The sequence below is a fragment of the Bactrocera dorsalis genome, chromosome 6 (genome assembly GCF_023373825.1).
Source record: "Bactrocera dorsalis isolate Fly_Bdor chromosome 6, ASM2337382v1, whole genome shotgun sequence".
In the NCBI taxonomy this organism is placed as follows: Eukaryota; Metazoa; Arthropoda; class Insecta; order Diptera; family Tephritidae; genus Bactrocera; species Bactrocera dorsalis.
This window is the reverse complement of record NC_064308.1, coordinates 7,046,298-7,065,500: the sequence shown is the minus strand read 5'-3', so window position 1 is coordinate 7,065,500 and position 19,203 is coordinate 7,046,298. Positions and strand designations below refer to the sequence as shown.

Below are 19,203 nucleotides of genomic sequence, written 5' to 3'. Positions count from 1 at the left end.
CAATAACAATTATGAGTATAAAACCTACATATATATAAACAAAAATACTTTACTCTGCCAAAAGCTGTGTGAAATTATTATACTCTCGCAACAAAGTTGCTGAGGAGAGTATTATAGTTTTGTTCACATAACGGTTGTTTGTAAGTCCTAAAACTAAAAGAGTCGGATATAGGGTTATATATACCAAAGTGATCAGGGTGACGAGTAGAGTTGAAATCCGGATGTCTGTCTGTCCGTCCGTCTGTCCGTCCGTCTGTCCGTCCGTGCAAGCTGTAACTTGAGTAAAAATTGAGATATCGTGATGAAACTTGGTACTCGTACACGTATTTCTTGGCTCCATAAGAAGGTTAAGTTCGAAGATGGGCAAAATCGGCCCACTGCCACGCCCACAAATTGGCGAAAACCGAAAACCTATAAAGTGTCCTAACTAAGCCAAAAATAAAGATATTAAAGTGAAATTTGGCACAAAGGATCGCATTAGGGAGTGGCATATTTGAACGTAATTTTTTTGGAAAAGTGGGCGTGGCCCCGCCCCCTACTAAGATTTTTGTACATATCTCGGAAACTACTATAGCTATGTCAACCAAACTCTATAGAGTCGTTTCTTTCATTTCCATATACTGTTCAAAAATGGAAGAAATCGGATAATAACCACGCCCACCTCCCATACAAAGGTTATGTTGAAAATCACTGAAAGTGCGCTAACCGACTAACAAAAAATGACAGAAACACTAAATTTTACGGAAGAAATGGCAGAAGGTAGCTGCACACAGGCTTTTTTATAAATTGAAAATGGGCGTGGCGTCGCCCACTTATGGACCAAAAACCATATCTCAGGAACTACTAATCTAATTAATTTTACAGCAAAATAAAAAAATATGTAAATGACGGATAATGAAATCTCGATTGTCACTTTATCATGCTAGAGTATAAAATGCTCGGTGACATCCGAACTTAGCCCTTCCGTACTTGTTTTGTTTTCTTTTGTGTATATTTTTTATGTAAAATTATTCAAATGATTTTTACATGAATGTTGAACACATACTTATCATTTGAGATCTATTTTTTATAAATCTTTATATATAAAAATCACGTGTCACGTTGTTTGTTCGCGATGGACGCCTAAACTACTGAACCGAGTTTAAATTTGAATGCACACCGTGTGCAACTTGATCCAACTTGAGAGATAGCTTACATCTCAATTTATAATCGCAATATTATATTATTGAAAATTATTTGTATATTATTTGACAGTCACAATTATTTGTTAGCTCCAAAAGATTCTAGCAGATGGCGCAAATCACAATGTATGATATATGTATTTTGATGATAAAGAGTTTTCAGGAGATGCAGAAGGGCCAACAGTGGAGTCACACATTGACATTATGTGTGGTTCAGAAACTGATGATAGCGATGAATGCGATGCCACTAGTCCCCAACAACCACCATCGAAAAAGTCTAGGCAATATTTATTAAAATAAATAAAAAAAAATAAATATATTAAAAATAAAAAATTATAAAAATGTTTACTTTATTTTTTTAGTAGTTTATGGCCAGAAGTCTGGAGTTATTGGGGAAAATTTATAAAAAAAGGCGATAAATTACACTTTTTTGAATAAAAACAAATAAAAACAAATGGAAATTGTAATTCTTAATTTTTCTAAATTTGTTTCATTAAAATCGGACAAGTGGTTCGCGAGTTATGTTAAACTACGTTTTTGCCAAAATGTTACAACCAAGCGAAAAAACATAAACATAAGAAAAAAATTTAAAAGGTCATAAAAAAAAACTGACACATACCAACGCCAAACCCTTTGAGGTTTTTACTATACTGACCTAGTACCATCACCCTGACTTATAATTTCTCACCCCTTAGACAATAATCCCAAAAATGTTCCACAGTGTAATCATTGGCAAACTGCACAAATGCAGCTGAATTGAATGGAACATTATCTGATTTAATTATTGAAGGATATCTAACTTCGTTAAAAATGTAATGGCTTCAATGAAATGCTCAGACGTTTTATTATTGACACTGTTGGCTACTAAATAACTTAAATATGCGTCACAAAAACGAAATGAAATCGCGCCCCTGGCGGCGTATGAGTTCAGCCCCACTCTACTCGTGAAATTTGGTGCACCCTAATAAAACACAGCCCAATTCACCACAGCCAATGATTCTAACACATCTCACCACAAAAGGGAAAACAGACAGCACTTTTGAGTGTTTTCTCAATTCCAGGAAAAGGTTCATGCAACCGCTTTGAAATTTTCCTTACAAATTTTTTGGAATAACTAGCCGATGATTTCTAAACAGTAATCCATTTTCAAAATGCAATTCCGATTTAATTTTATTAAATTGTTTAGCCAAATCATTTAAGTGATAATATCCCGGCCAACTAGTCTTAACAAAATCTTTCAAAATCCTTCTATACCCTGCCAACCATGAGCGGTTAAAAAACCAGTGAAACAGTAGATATGTAGTAAATGTGGGTAGATTGCCAAAGGCCGCGTGAAGATTCTTCCCACTTTTCCCCTCAAACGTACGTATACATGTGGTCATACATCTCTGTTGCGCGCATTCAGCAGTGTCATATAAAAAAGTATATCTGTTCTGCTCTAATATCCCCAATCGACGGCTGATGCAGGGTTCCATTTTTTGATTCCTGCTTTTAAAATTTCAAACAAAATCTTTTAATTTTATATTATTAATTTTATTATTTTTAATACATATTTACATAAATTTTATTATAATTAAATAAATAAAAATATATTTAATTAAAAAAAATAATTAATATCGGAAAAAAGATTTATTAAAGAAAAACATTATTGATACCTAAAAATAAAAGACAAATATCTTAAAAATATAATAATAAAATGAAGGTTACTAATACCCGAAAATAAATAATAACTACATTGAGTTTGTAATATCTAAAAGAAAAAGAAAGATTAATTGTATAAAATGATAACAATATCTGAAAGAAGAGATTAATATTATCTGAAGAAATAAAATATATTAAATACAAATAGAATTTATTCTGAAAGCAAAGATTAATTAAATAAAAATAATAATCATATCTTAAAGAAAAGATAAATATTATTTGATCGTTTAAAATATAAAACAAACATTTGGTTTTATATATTATATTGGATTGTGCAGGCCGCCTTAAACGCATAAAATACATATATATGTATATATTTATTTTTGCGTATTGTATTGGGCTGTGTAGTCCAATTTCAAAGTACACACACTTCTTTCACATACTTACTTAACAATTGATAGCTGCTGCTTCTGAAAATGCTGCTGCTGCTATTTCCAATTCATTCTGATTTCCAATGCTATGAAAACAAATTTAGTTATTATTTGCAAATTATTTAAAACCAAATCACATAAAATACACTCACTTATTATACCTTCTTGTTGTACGAGCACGAATGACGTGCTTCTTTCAATCGTTATTTTGTTACCCTTTTTGGGATTTTCTTTTGGCACTATTGACAATTATGTTTTCTCCTTCGCACTCATTCAAATAAATCAAGAAATGAAAGAAACTTTTTCATCGCATTTAGGTAAACAAAAAATAACCCGAAAATGTGCGTTGGTGTTAGTGCATATAGAAAAATGTGTAGTTGTATTGAAATATTTGACAAAAGTGGGTTGTTGTTGTTGTTGTTGTTGTTAGCGGTTAGCTAATCCTCTTTAGGATGGTAAGGGTTGTTTGTGTTGTCGTCGAGTTCATCTTACGGTAGGCCCAAGAAACGTGCTGTTTCGACGGGGTCGGACCAAAGGGAGGAAGGTGTTAGATGGATGAATAAGTAGGAGTTTAACCTGCTACAGTATCCAGAACGAAGTTGCGCTAGGGTCACTCGCGTTTTTCGCGGCAACTGGAGCTCTTCGTCTGCAATAGGTGCCGGTTTGACTCCAAGAACGCCATTCACGGGAAGGGAGTCAGTGAAGGTGTTGATGGCTCCACTGTGAATGGCGGTCAGTGCCTGTCGAAAGTTTGTTGCGTCTGAAGTCTGGTCGGCGTATTGTTTAATGTCGTCGACATAGTCGAGGAATGACCTCTTGATGCTCCTGAGAGGCGGTTCCGCTTCAAGCTGATGGCTGCAGGGGTGATTCCTACGGAAACAACCCAGCAGGAACTGCCTGGAGAGGAGTAGATTATGCTCCTTTACGGGTAGCATGCGCGTCTCACTGTGGAGGTGTTCAATGGGAGACATCAAGAGGTATCCCGTCGTGGTCCGGAGTGCTGTATTCTGACAGGTCTGAAGTTTCCTCATCTGCGTACCACTGCATCCAGGCGACCATATTGGTGCTGCATAGTTGAGGACCGGCCGGCCGATTGCCTTGTATGTTGCCAGCAACGTTTCTTTGTCTTTTCCCCATGTGCTGCCGGCTAGCGACTTGAGGATTTTGTTGCGGCTCTGTACCTTGGCGATAATCGCGGTCGTATGGGGAGAGAAGGAGCAGTAGCTTTGGATGTCTTACCTCGAAATAGTACGGATGACTGACGACCGTTCAAATAGTTCATGGTCCACCTCTTTCGCCCTGGAGGGAGAGTGGTCTTTTCGATGTCCTGCAGTAGCGTTGTTAGATTGACCGTGTCAAAGGCTTTTGTCAGGTCCAACGCTACGAGGATCGTTCTTTCGCAGGGTGGTTTCTGGTTGAGGCCACGAACTATCTGGGCGTTTATAACACTAAGTGCTGTGGTGGTGCTGTGCACTTTGCGCAATCCATGCTGGTGGCTGGCTAGGCTCAGGTGGTGAGTGAAGGTCGGGAGTAACAAGGCCTTAAGTGTATTCACTACTGGGGAGAGGAGAGATATCGGACGATAAGATTCCCCTTTGTTGGCGGATTTCCCAGGTTTCAGTAGTGGGACCACTCTTCCGACTTTCCACACATCGGGGATTTGAAGAGTGGTGAGTGACAGATTGAGGATCTTGGTGAGATATTTTACTCGCGTCGAGCCTACATGCTTTAACATTAGCATGTTGATTCCATCAGGGCCGATGGATCTGGATGATTTTGCCTTGTTGATGACACCCTGTACCTCCTCATCGGTAAAAGTAAGTGGCGCGCAGTTGTTTGGCATTTTGCGCAGCCGTCGGTTAACACATCTTTTAGCCTTGTCTACCGAAGGGTGCAGTGTAAATTGCCGGCTAAAATAGCTCGCGCACTTCTTCGGGTCCGAAGAGGCATGACCATTGAATTGAACTTCAACTCGGTCGTCGTGTCTCTTCGGATTAGACAAAGCTTTGACAGTAGCTTACTCACACCGGTGGAGAGGCTGCAGGACTTCAGGTGCTCTATCCATTTCGTCCGCTTATGTTGATTTACCATACGCCGAATCTCTAAATTGAGATCCCTTATTCGGGGATCCCCGGGATCGGCATGGCGTAAGGTGTCGCGCTCGTTAGCTAGAACGGCTGCTTCGGCTGGGAAATTGGGGCGGGTTTCCGCTATTCTTCCAACCGGGATAAAGCGAGCGGTAGCTGCTGCGATCACCTCGCGGAATTGACACTCGCCACCGCATACGTCCGTAGGAATGGGTAGAGCGTTGAAGGTGCTCTCGGTAAATTCTGTGAAGCCGACCCAATTAGCCTTTTTAAAGTTAATGAAGGTACGGTTGTCCACAGAAACGAAATCAGGAGGCTTCTCGATCGAGATAATTATGGGCAGATGGTCTGATGCGAGAGTTAGCATAGGTCGCCAGGTTATGCTATTCATCAGACCACCACTAGCAATGGTAATATCGGGCGAGCTGATACAGATGCCCATAACTCTGGTGGGGGCTTCGTCATTCATTGTGCAGAAAGTCGAGTCGTCAATCTGTTCCGCCAGCTCCATCCCCCTATGATCATTTGACAGACAGGAATGCCAAAGATCGTGGTGCGCGTTAAAGTCGCCTAGTACCATACGGTATTCACCTCGAAGTAGCGCACCTATGTTCGGGTGATATCCTGTAGAGCAACATGTAACTGGGGGGATGTATATATTAAATATTTCGAGCTCGACATCGCCTGACCGGATAGCTATGCCCTGACATTCTAGGGTAGTATCCCTGGGGTCAATGTCTTCTTCGATTTGACGATACTGCACGGTGTTGTGCAATATGAAAGCTAGGCCACCACCACTATCTCGCTCGCGTCCTTTACGTATGACGTTGAAACCCGCACAACTCAGAAGATCTGAGCGGTTGTTTAACTTGGTTTCTTGGACCGCAGCTATCGATACACGTTCCCGATTCATAAGTGCAACTATCTCCTCGATCTTACTCTGGAGTCCGTTGCAGTTGAATTGGAGAAGTCTGGTTTGTCGCGGGTGTCCGTGGGTGATCCTGGGGGTGAAGGAGTGATGTGTTGGTGGTGTTTGTTGCAGCTGCAGAACCCGCAGGGGCGGTTGTCGCACTGGGGTGTTGGATGGCGACGCCTCTGTTGTGAGTTGCGGGGGCAGACTCCTGCAGCATGGGGCAACGTAGGAATCACTCCACTCACGTGTGGTGCGCAGGCCGGAACACGTCGGGAAGTGACACCAGCCAGCGCAGGAATTGCACTTAACTGGTGTGACATTCCGACGTATGACGGTCTGACACACGGAGCAGACTCTGCGAGGAACCAAGAGTTGCTGACTGGTTCTCGCACGAGGATTGGAGCGGGATGAAGGTTGGGGGGGGACAAGTAAGAGTGGGAGCTATGTTGCCTGGTTGAGCTCCTGACCGTAGAGGTCCTTGGTTGGCCACTCTGATTGAGTGCCGCAGCGGCGCGCGAACTATGTGCAGATTGCACAGCCATAGAGGCTTGTATCGCAGTATTGCGCAGGCAACATGGGGCCACGTATCGCGTGGTCCACTCCCTGTGGGTCTTAAGGCCTGAACAAGTCTTAAGATGGCTCCATCCATTGCATGTGTTACACCTGACCGAGGTGGAGTTTGGATGGAGCTTTTTTGGACAGACGCAGCAGAAAAATTCCTCAGGGCCCGGGTTGGACTCAATGCCAGCACGAGTCAGGAGGATGCGGAGCAACCCCGCTGCAAGGCGTTGCTCCAATGACGACACACACAAATTAGTACTTACCGATCCAAACTGGGTTAGATCGCCGAAAGGACAGCCCTTGGACGGATGAAATCCGAGTCAATTCCGGTGCGTAGAACCGGCTGTCGTGGGAATTGTGACAAAAGTGGTTGGCAGGGTAACACAGACTTTGTTACTGCATGAATGACCCCTAAGTTCATCTAATTCACTACTTTCATCCGGGAAAGACAACCGACAACCAACGTGGTTTTTCCGGCTTTATGCACAAGTTCCATATTTGAGTACTTTAACATAAACATTCCTTTTAATCTTTGACATGTACTATATATTAAAAAAATTGTAATTGGATTTGGATTCCAGTATTTTCTTAATCTTAATTTATTCATTCTGGTGACCACGTATTATATTCTTTATTTCATGGTTAAAATATGTCTTAGTATCTAAAGTGATACTAACATTTAATTGAATTAAGTTTGGGGCTGTAACATTTTGGCCGTTCCATATAAGGTTGCCGTCAATTAGCATATTGTCTGACTTCGAAAATGCACGTTATAAATTAATAAAGTTTCAATAATAAAAGTCAAGTCAGATTCCGGGAATCTGCTAAGTAAATTTAAGATTTTTATATTTCACATAAATAAAACAACTGAATCCGATTTGAGGAATGAGTTGAACTGATTTTTTCGTGAAATATACAAAGGCATCCACATAGCCTTTCATGAGAGTGGGAGACCTTAGCATGGACCCTCTTATTTGAAAAAGCCCAGCAAAATCGACACCTGTGTGGTGAAAGGCAGAGCGAAATTGCAGCGTTCTGATGGAAGTGCTGCCATAATCTAAGTTTGCTTATGCATAGTGCAGATCTTGCACATGAAAATGCATTTTTTAATTTGGGGCTTCAAACGAGGAATGTAATACTTTTGGCGTACCATATGTTGCATGAAGCGATGTCCGGCGTGTAGCATTAGTATGGGGATGTAATTTAGGAATAATGTGACAAATAAAGACTTCTCAGGTATTACATAGGCTGCTATATATATTTCTGGACTAGGCGACACTAAGTGTTGCCAGGTGCAATCTGACATTTCCATTGGAAAGTTTGACATTTTTTAGCATAACATCACTTAGAACGTTTTGTCATTTAATCGTGAATTGTTTTATTTACAGGGAATTAAAAAATTCATCTCGGCCAAAAAATGGAATTAACTCGTGAACATTTTCGTGCGATCATTTTTCACAACTTTCGACGTGGATTATCACGACAAGAGTGCATCGATGAACTAAAATCTTTGTATGGCTATGAAGCACCATCCTACATATAGCACTGTGAAAAACTGTTACAACGAATTCAATCGTGGCCGACGCTCGCTCAAAGACAAATTCCGTGAAGGTCTTCTAAAAACAGCCGTTGTGCCAGAAAACATCGATGCCGTACGTGAACTGATAATGCAAGACCGTCATGTAACATACCTTCAGATAGAGGCATGCCTATGCATTTCTCCCACCAGCAAACATTCGATATTGCATGAACATCTGGCCGTAAAAAAGGTTTGTTCTCGTTGGATCCCGCATAACTTGACAATCGCTCAAAAAAAGGCTCGTGTGGATTGGTGTAAAGAAATGATGAAAAATACGATCGCGGTGCTTCAAAAGACGTTTATAAGATCGTCACAGGTGACGAATTATGGATCTATGCGTATGAGCCCGAAACAAAACAGCAATCGACCGTCTGGGTCTTCCAAGACGAGCCAAATCCAACGAAAAAAAAAACCATTTTCGTTGATAAATATGCCTATTTTCATTATTAGACCAGAAATGTATCTGTATGTATTTTAACTAAATTTGGTTATCGGGTTATTTATTTTCCGCTTGTTTCTCATGTTATTTATTTATTTATTAATGATAGTTAATCGATTTACAAAAATTTATTTACCAATTTGCAGATAATTTAACGGTGATTAATAATGCTATCCCCAAAAATTAATTAATATACTACTGTGATCAAATTGAAAGGGGAATTTTGTCCATTTAATTTCCTTCAAAGTATTTCCTTCCCGCTGCAATACACTTATGCCAACGAATTTTCGAGTCATCTATGCACTTCGAAAAATCATCCGTCGTGATGGCCATCAGAGGCTTCTTCGATTCAGCCAGAAATTACACGAAGATAAATCAGGCGAGTGCGGTGGTTGCGGCGTGATATTAGTTGAAAATGTGGCGAAATGTGCACGAATAACCAATGCAGTATGAGATGGTCCATTATCGCACTTCTTTGTTCAATATATTCAGGCATAGTAAAAATCGAAGAATTCGTTTTTAGAGCCTTACAAAACGACGCGTATCTCAAAAAGTAATGAATATTTTGACGTGAATTTAGCATAGATGTCATTAACAGTATTGCCAACCTACCGGTTCGAAAAAAGCATAAACTAAAAATTCACCTTTCCATTTAATCACAGTGGTGTATATGAAAAAATTATAAAAAGCTCCCCATAATTTTTTAATAATTGTGGAAATATTGTTATTTTCATTATTTTTGTTCATCTTCTATTAAAAATTGTTTTGCACTTCTCATTTCAATGTTTTATAAAAGCATGTTTTTGAGTTTTTTTTTATATTTAAACGTTGAAATTATTATTCTAAGTCGAATGCCACCGAAAAAATTTAACCTCAACAACGTTCAAAGCAGAGAGGCACGACGCAAGCGTGTTGAAAGAGCATTAAACTGCCAGATAATTTATGCACTGTTCTTGAAGAAAAAAATTAATTGATTTAATTACTTGAATCATAACTCAGTGAGCGGGCTATTTTGGCAGCCAAAAATGTTGATGACGAAATTAACTTCCAAATACAAGAGTTGTCACACGCGACTTGATGTCTTTTAACTGTTTTTAATGAAAATGAAAGTGTAAGTTGTCCAATTGAATTTTTAAATTCACTAGATATACCCGGAATGCCACCACACAATCTTCGATTAAGTAATGGTCTCCTGCGTAATTTGAATCCACCTCGAATATGCAATAGTGCGAGTTTGGCTATCAAAAAGACCACCGGAAATATTTTTGAAGGAACCATATTATCTGGAAAGTTTGAAGGTGAAGTAGTCCTGTTGCCACGTATTTCAATGATACCATCGGATTCTACGATACCCTTCAGGAGGCTAAAATTTCCAGTTCGTTTAGCTCTTGCAATGACGACAAACAAATTTCAAGGCCAATGTGTATTTGTGGTTTGGAAAATCAATGTTTTTTTCATGGGCAACTGTATGTTGCATGTTCACGTGTAGGAAAACTATCGAATCTATTTGTGTTTGCTAAATACGGATTAACCAAAAATATTGTGCACCAATTAGTACTCAATTTAATGGAGATTAAAAGCATTACTAATTCAAAATATTGAATATTATTCTTACAGATTTAAAACTATTTGTTAGAAATTTAAAAAAAAAAAGTTTTATTAATTATTTTGTATTCACTTTTACCAAATACAATAGTATGATAATTTTGTTCAATTGTTTTAGAAGTACTTCCCTTTCAAATTCCAATCCTGTGGATTCTTATACCAGATTTAGCGCTTCCGTCTTCGTTCGTACACAATAATTTCATTGTATTAAGGGGTAACTGTTCCCCGTGAAGTTTTTACAACAATGTAATATAGCAAAAAATTTAGCCACAGCAACGCGTGACCGGGTCTGCTAGTATGTATATACATATATTGCAAAATCGACGATTTTGCAAAAATGACCACTGTTAAGACCTTCTGCAGTACTAAAGGTACAAATTTGTACGTCTTTTTTTAGTGCAAGAACTTTTTTTGCAACCTCTAAATCGGCGTCCAGAAACCCTCGACTGATGGTAGCTTTTCTTTTTATGAAGAGCCTTGCTTTCGCATAGAAGATGTTTTCCTGTCTCCTCTTCTTCAACCTCCATACAGCTTCATAGTCATTGTACAAGGTGCGTTCCAAAGCAAACTATATGTCGACTGATGCGTTAGAATCTGCTATCTTTATCGATTGTCCATTGAAAGTTTCACGACATTACATTGACTGAAAGTAAAGGTATTGCGTTTTAAGTGTCAGTATGTTCGTGTTATCGATGCGAAAATTAACTTCGAAGAAAGAGCCAACATTAAAGTTTGTTTTAAAATTATTACAATTTTTACCGAAACGTTTCAATTGATGAAACAAGTTTATGGCGATGATTGCCTATCTCGTAGCAGAGCGCACGTATGTTTTCAACGTTTTCAAAATGGTCGTGAGGGCCAATCAAAATCCGTGATCACCGGATTCCATCGAGACTGTGCGTTAATTCATCAAAAATCAGCGGAATTCATAATAGAAATTCATGGAAATGGAATTCAACATCTCCAAAACAACGATTTGTCGCATTTGGGCTTACGAATGGTGTGTGCATGGTTTGTTCTGAACAAATTGACTGACGATCAAAAATTGTACCCATTAACCACTCCCCGTATTCACCTGATATGGCACCGTGCGACTTCTTTCTTTTCGGAAAAATGCATTTGCCCATGAAAGAAAAGCGTTATGTAGACGTAGAAGCCATTTAAAAGGCTTGCACCGGCATACTGGTGGCCATACCGGCGAACGAGCTAAAACACTCGTTCGACATGCTTTTGGACCGTGAAAAAGCTATATTGAAGCAGAAGGAGACTATTTTGAATAAAACTAATTGATTTTGCCAAAAAAACCATTTGTTGTTTTTCTCCTGTTTGCTTTTAAATGCTCCTTGTATAATACACCTGGTCTGCTGGCATGTCTGCCGATTAGATAATGACTTACTAGAGTTCTTATGTATATCATTTGTTCTGAATTTCAATAGTCGGCATGTACGGCCCCTATTCCATTCCTGCCCTTTTACCTGCTTGTTGATAATCCGGTGACTAACTCCATCGAGACACATCTAGAGTTATAACATGTTTGTCGATTAAATATTTACAATATCTACGCAAATAAATTGCTTCTTTTTCGGCTTGTAGAGTGGTGGCCACCGCGGCTAGTTCATCTGCTCCACAGTTAACAGGGATATCACTATGCTCTGGAACCCATTGCTAGTTTATCGTGAAATAAGATGTTCAATCTACTAAGTGATCAAAGCATTTTTTCACTATTTTTCAAAAGCCCCAGAAGACTTTAGTAATTTAAAGACTGATTGCCTATCTGTATATATAAATAGATTCTTTCTAAGTACACTTCTTTTCAAAACTATAAGACTTTCGTCGATTGCTTTGATCTCCCCTTGGAAGGCACTGCAATGGTCTGGTAAACGGAAAGCAATTGTGGTATCTAATTTTACTGAAAAGACACCACCTCCCACTCGATTATCTAGTTTGGACCCATTCGTATAGATACCAATCTCTGCAATCCTTTCTACCGCGCCCTCTTTCCCGCTCTTCTCTGGACGGGAAGGCAATATTGGAGAGCGAATTTAGATTCAATTCTATAGGATTTCGAAAGTCCGTGGCAGTGAGCAGAAACGGGAACTTGCTGTATGATACTCAGCCCAATGACCCTTATTGCAGGCGACTAATTGCGAGATTGTTTCAGCCCAAGAGCTGACTTTACTCTCAGTTGCATACAAAACAAGTCTGTTGGCAGCATGTGTAAAATGACGTTTAATGCTTAACTTAGCTTTGTTATAAGATCTCCCTCGATGCCCATACTAGCTCCTTTGTATGCTTTCTATACGCCGTACCACGTATTTCTTTTCCAATTAGAGCCAATGAGCTGCGCAGGGAGTTAATTTTCATTTGGGCCCCACCATCCTTTTTTAGTTTGGTTTCCACTATAGCTTCCTATTTAAAATTCGCCCTAAGTACCTTTCTTTATCTCCACTTTTTAGACGGGTACCAAATAATAATGGCCACATGACTTCTATAGTACTGTCTTGTGAACAAGTTTAGTTCGCACGATACGGCCTTACGATTTATCTCTTTTACTACTGCTTGCAATAGGTTAGCAAAGCCTTTCGGGAATTTATTTCTGAACGAAATCGCCACATCGCCAGTGTTGCCACACCACGTACTCCTTCTTTTCCAGACATAACAGCAATTTATTCATTCCCATAACTATCGTCATAACCGTAATGAAATTCACTATAGTCGATTGCTGGCGTAACAATAAATAACTGATATAGGTTGTCAAAAAAGTCTTGCGGTATTTTTATTGATTTTTTTTTTTATTGAAATTGAAATGAATTTTTGATGACTCATGCCCTGCTCTTGACCGATGCTACGGCTGCTACTATGCCGGTCTCTTTCGACCAATTCAGCGATTTTATCGCAATTTTCGACTACAGGCCTTCCGGAGTGTGGCGCATCTTCGACCACCTCTACACCAGAACGAAAACGTTGAAACCATCGTTGTGCGGTGGAAATGGAAACTGTATCGGGTCCATAAACTGCACAAATTTTATTGGCGGCTTGACATGCATTTTTGCCTTTATCGTAGTAGTACTGTGAAATATGCCGTATTTTCTGTTTATTTTACTCCATGTTTGCGGCGCTATAACTCACGAACGACTTAAAAGAAACGACAATCAATCAACGACAATCAATCAATTGTGTTAGCGCGTGAAATGAGCTTTCCAAAAAGGTATAGCATGACCTGATGCGACGAATAAAACTAGAACTACGCGCTTTCAGCGCCAACTAGTGAAAATACCGCAAGACTTTTTTGACAACCTAATATTTTCATTCGGAGTTTTTGTTAACATTCCGAAAGTGCCAAAAAAAGCAAATGAAATGAACAGTGGATATGGTTTCAACACGGATACCATAAATCAACGTTACCCAAAATAAATGAAATGAATGAAGAATAATTGTTTGCCCATACAAGAATGGCGCGGAATTTTTGTAGAAGTTAATGCCACCACTTTTCTCGAAAAGCGTTCCATCAAATTGTCTCAACGCTTCATAACAATACTTTCTTCTAATTTACTTCATTCAATTCACTTATTACTCACCCTCAACTTCCAAATTAATGGCGACTGCCATTCAAGAGCGTCTTTTTATGCTCTTGTGACTGGTTACTACAGAGTAAAATAGTTTTACTGCTGTTTGTATCACCAAAAACTAATCAAGATAAATGTAGAGTTATATATATACATTAGGGTGATTCAAAAAAAAAAATTTTTGTTTTTTTTTATTGGTACTCGGAAAAATGGGTTCCTAGACACCTCTAAGAAATCCTCTCCAAATATGAGTTTTTAATTGTAACGGGAAGGTCCTCCGCCTAACGGTTTTCTATTTTTTCTTATTATCAGATAGAAAAATTTATATCTCGCTTCCAACTACTTAAAAAAATATCTTGTTAATTAGGTTTTGTAGGAAATTGAATGCTCTAAAATATGGTCTCTTAAGATTTTTTCGTAAACCCAACCGTTTAAAAGATATTAACGGTTGAAATTTGACTATTTTTGGAAAAATTCTTTATTTCTTATTAATTTTATAACTCAATGAAAAAAAATTATTATGAATAATGAAACACATAGTTTTGTAGGAAATTTACTGCTCTATAAAAATGGTCTACTATGATTTTTCGATTAAGTTAAGCGTTTACGAGATATTCATCGTCAAACATCAATGCATATTAGGGTGGATCAAAAAAAAAATTATTTTTTTTCGTTTGGTTCTGTGAAAAACAGGTTCCTAGACACCTCTAAGAAATCCTCTCCAAAAACCTATTCATAATAATTTTTTTTCATTGAGTTATAAAATTAATAAGAAATAAAAAATATTACCAAAAATAATCAAAGTTCAACTGTTAATATCTTTTAAACGGTTGGGTTTACGAAAAAATCTTAAGAGACCATATTTTAGAGCATTCAATTTCCTACAAAACCTAATTAACAAGATATTTTTTTAAGTAGTTGGAAGCGAGATATAAATTTTTCTATCTGATAATAAGAAAAAATAGAAAACCGTTAGGCGGAGGACCTTCCCGTTACAATTAAAAACTCATATTTGGAGAGGATTTCTTAGAGGTGTCTAGGAACTCATTTTTCCGAGTACCAATAAAAAAAAACAAAAAATTTTTTTTTTGAATCACCCTAATATACATACATACAAATGATCAGGATGATGAGACGAAATGAAATCCGGGTGACTGTCTATCTATCCGTCCGTCCGTGTAAGCTGTAACTTGAGTGAAAACTCGGATATCTTCATGAAACTTGGCATGCGCGTTCCTTGGCAGATGAAACTGATACGCCCACAAAACGCCATTAAGAGAAAAATTATAAAGTGCCATGACAAAGCGCTAAATTAATTAATAAGATATTATAGAAAACTCTCATTTGGTACAGGGGAACGTAGTAGAAAGGGACAAAAATTAAGGAAAAGTGGCCATTGCCCCACCCTCCAATAAGCTTGTTATACTTGTATATATCTTAACGGAGCCTGTTAAAAACTACTGATCAATTTGAAGCCCAAATTTTCAAACAAAAGTACTAACTACTTTCACTATTCTTAAGTAAAACGTTTATTTCAAACTTATAAAAAATATAATGTCATATTTGAAAGACGTGTACGGAATGGAGTGGATGTAATTCGCAATCCGGACGCTGAGGCATGGATCGTAGGAGGGACTGACGTGGCGGCGCGTAGGATCGAATGTACTGAAACGAATGTTTCTGTTATCCCATTGTGCTTCCTTTTTGATGAGTTGTGTACGAGTGTGGGGTCGTCGACTATGGTGCTTTCCATTCCAGATGTAGTGTATTCGTGATCATGTGGTGTGTACAGTAGTTTATACGAGTATCACGGTGTGCCCTTTTGGTGTCGGCTAGAGTTGAAAGTGGGACTTAATTCACGTGTGTATTTGGTATGCATATCTATATGCGTATATTAGGCCTGTGATATTAGAGGGATCTTACGAGAGAGTCGTAGATGGAGAACGGCTTCGATTCGTGAAGTAGGGAATTTTTCATAATTCATTTGAAGCTTGGTATAGCTGATTCTCACAAACCACCATATGAGGAACGCTTGAATAGATGCGACAAGGACAACCTTTAGTTATTGACTGTATCGCATTGGAAACATGGTGATCACTTAAGTTTCCTTTTGATTTTTTGTTCATAAGATGAAAATTTATCTTTGAGGTAATATTGAATGAAATGTGTGGATTTCGTTCTGGTACGTACTATTAAATATATATTTTTTATGTACATGTACATGGTGTTTTTTTAAATAAGGTTAGAACATTTTCGAACTCGGAGCAGCGATACAATAGGATAGTATAGAAATGTGTATGCACTGTGTATATTAATTTGGCAACACCACATAGCTCAAGTCGTGGTCGAGTTAATATCTAACCGAATATAGTGTTTTCCACTAGAAGGGTGGTCGATATTTTTTCAATACTTTTAATACTAGAAGACAGGAGCATATCATTTACCTTTTTGTCTGAAAGCGGTCAAAATGACTGCATTGTGAAAAAAAAAAAGTCTTATTTGACACATTTTTCGTTTGGTAGAATCTGTTGTATTTGAAGATGTTGCGGTTGATACTTGTGGGTATTCTTGCTGTAGTGATTGTTTCCCTCTTTCAGTTCTATAATCGGCAGGTAAGATGTTCTGTTAATTAAAACAGTCCAGTCATTTCTTTACAAAGGATCCAAGCATTTATTGCAGCCAAATCTAAAATGTTAAAAAATATTTGGAAGGTTCATCTCCGAGATCTAGATTTCACCGTTTATTTTTTGACCATTTTATCTGTCATATCAACTTCAAATTATTTTATTATAAAACTGAATATAATCTAGGAACATTTTTCTTATTACCTTTATCAATTTTTACTAATTTAAGCTAAAATTAGGCGGGCTTCTTCTTCTTTAAGCTTTTTTATATATTTAATAATATAATCGTTTATTATCAACGAGAATTCACTGACAAGATTATTTACCATAACGTTTCGTTTTGCGTAGCCTGTTGGTCCTGATACACTATTGAAAATACAGGTAAATGTTAGTCTTTCGGGAATACCGCCTTCGTCAAATTTCGTCCACACAGTACCATCTGCAGCTGTTTCGGTCTCCTGAGAGGTATTTTCCGTTTCTTTATCTGAAACAATTAGCGTCTTACGCCTTTTCCTGGGCAGATTGGTGATATCTTCATTTTCATCATTGGTGGTCACCTTTTCATCACTCTCTTCAGCATCAGATGTCTCAATTGGAACATGATTCGAATCATCTTCAGATGATAGTTCCCACCTCATTGCATTTGATTCTAGTTATAACGGAACACTCTTTACCTACTTTTCTTAGCTTTTCTAAAAGTTCTCTTCTGTTGTTTTGTGAACTGAACAGCGTGTTAGAACGACGGGAATTGCGAAAAGCAGACCGTAAGGGAACGAAGCACGTGACCAGGCCTGGGAAAAAGATTCGAATAACAATAACAATATTTTAAGTTGTTGAACATGTTATCAGGTGATTCCAATCCAGAGTTGAACTGGTCTTTTCCAAGCAATCAAAATGACTGCTTTTCGGCAATGTAGGTATAACACACATATATATATATATATATATATATATATATATATATATAATATACTAGCTTTTTACCCACGGCTTCACCCGAAAGTGGAGCCATTAAATAAGTATGAAAGATAAAGGGTAAGGGTATAATAATAGAAATGAGTCAATATGATAACTAAATTTTATTGCTTGGCTGAGATCAACAATTTTTGAAAATTACTGCAGACAATGAAGTTTCAACACCTTAAAATATGCGTATTGAAATGCAACAACAAATGTTAAAATATATTTCACCGTAACAAAAATAAATAATTCTGATTTCCAACAATTTAAAAAACTAAAATACAATGTACAAGCGTCTTTTCGCGACGATGGCAAAAGCTAAAAATCATAAATTGAACAACTTTCTGATGCTTCTTCACAGAAAGAAGTCAGAAAAGTGGCAACAACGGAGTTGTCGATTTATAATATTTGTCCATTCTAAAATATTTTTCCGTGACTCGCAAAAATATGCGTCGATATGTATGCAAGCTCATACATATGCACACATATTAACGCTAGTTTGTAGGCGAAGCTGTTACAGCGGCAAGGGAAGCGGTCAATAGACGGACATTCGTTTATTTTTTTCGGCACAGCTTGGATTTTCTATCATCACACAAGTGCTGAACCAATGAGCGCGACAGATATTAGAATACACACGTTCTTAGGGTATATATACAAGAAAGCAGCTCAGCATGTCACATGAGGTTCTTACAACTGAACGCAAACCATTGCCAAGCGGCACACGACTTATTGAAACAGTCAGTTGTCGAAAAGCAAATTGATGTGGTTCTACTAAGTGAACCATACAAAATCGGACATGGCGTAACCTGGATAAGTGACACTCGAAAGAAAGCGGCTATATGGAAATGCAATCCCAACTTTGCGCAACTGGAATCGCCTTTCTCTTCAGATGGTTTTGTTCGTACAACTACCAATAATATTAATATATACAGCTGTTACTTACCTCCAAGCCTTAGCGACGAAGAATACAGGCGTATTATCGACAACCTAGTGGCCGATGCTAGATGCAAGACCAAAGTTATAATAGCTGGGGACTTTAATGCCTGGGCCATCGAGTGGGGATGCAAAAGAACCAACAGCAGAGGTAAAACTTTACTAGAAGCTTTTGCTTCTCTTGATCTGGAGCTTTTAAATGCTGGCAACCAATGCACATTTAACAAAGGTGGCCGACAATCTGTGATAGACCTAACGTTCGTACACTCGAGCTTAGTTCGCAAATCTCACTGGGAAATTAGTGATCATTACACTTTTAGCGATCACTATGCAATTATATTCGAAATAAATACCGCACATGAACGACAGCGTTTACCGACCCTAAAAACAAGTAACTGGCGACCCAACACGTTCAACCCAGACCTTTTTGAAGAAGTCTTTAGGCTAACTTCTTTTCCCGACAATTTTTTGTCGGCTAACAAAGCTGCTCACTCGATTATGAGCTGTATTAAGAATGCATGCGACGCTTCAATGTCTAAGCTATCTCGACGCAAACACCATCCCCCAGTGTATTGGTGGAATGAGACGATCGCCAGATTACGAAAAGAATGCCAGCAAGCAAGGCGATTATACCAAAGGTCACGAGGTACACCTGTATACACCACTCTCCAAAAGCATTTTAA

The 19,203-nt window shown here is 38.2% G+C and overlaps 1 protein-coding gene and 1 pseudogene across 1 annotated transcript in view; one reads left to right on the top strand and one right to left on the bottom strand.

The window, feature by feature from the left end:
- LOC125779115 (uncharacterized) overlaps positions 1-19,203 on the top strand; it is a 579,602-nt gene that overhangs the window by 518,756 nt on the left and 41,643 nt on the right. The gene's annotated exons all lie outside the window — the stretch shown is intronic.
- Positions 11,935-17,265, bottom strand: LOC105234092 (uncharacterized; annotated as a pseudogene).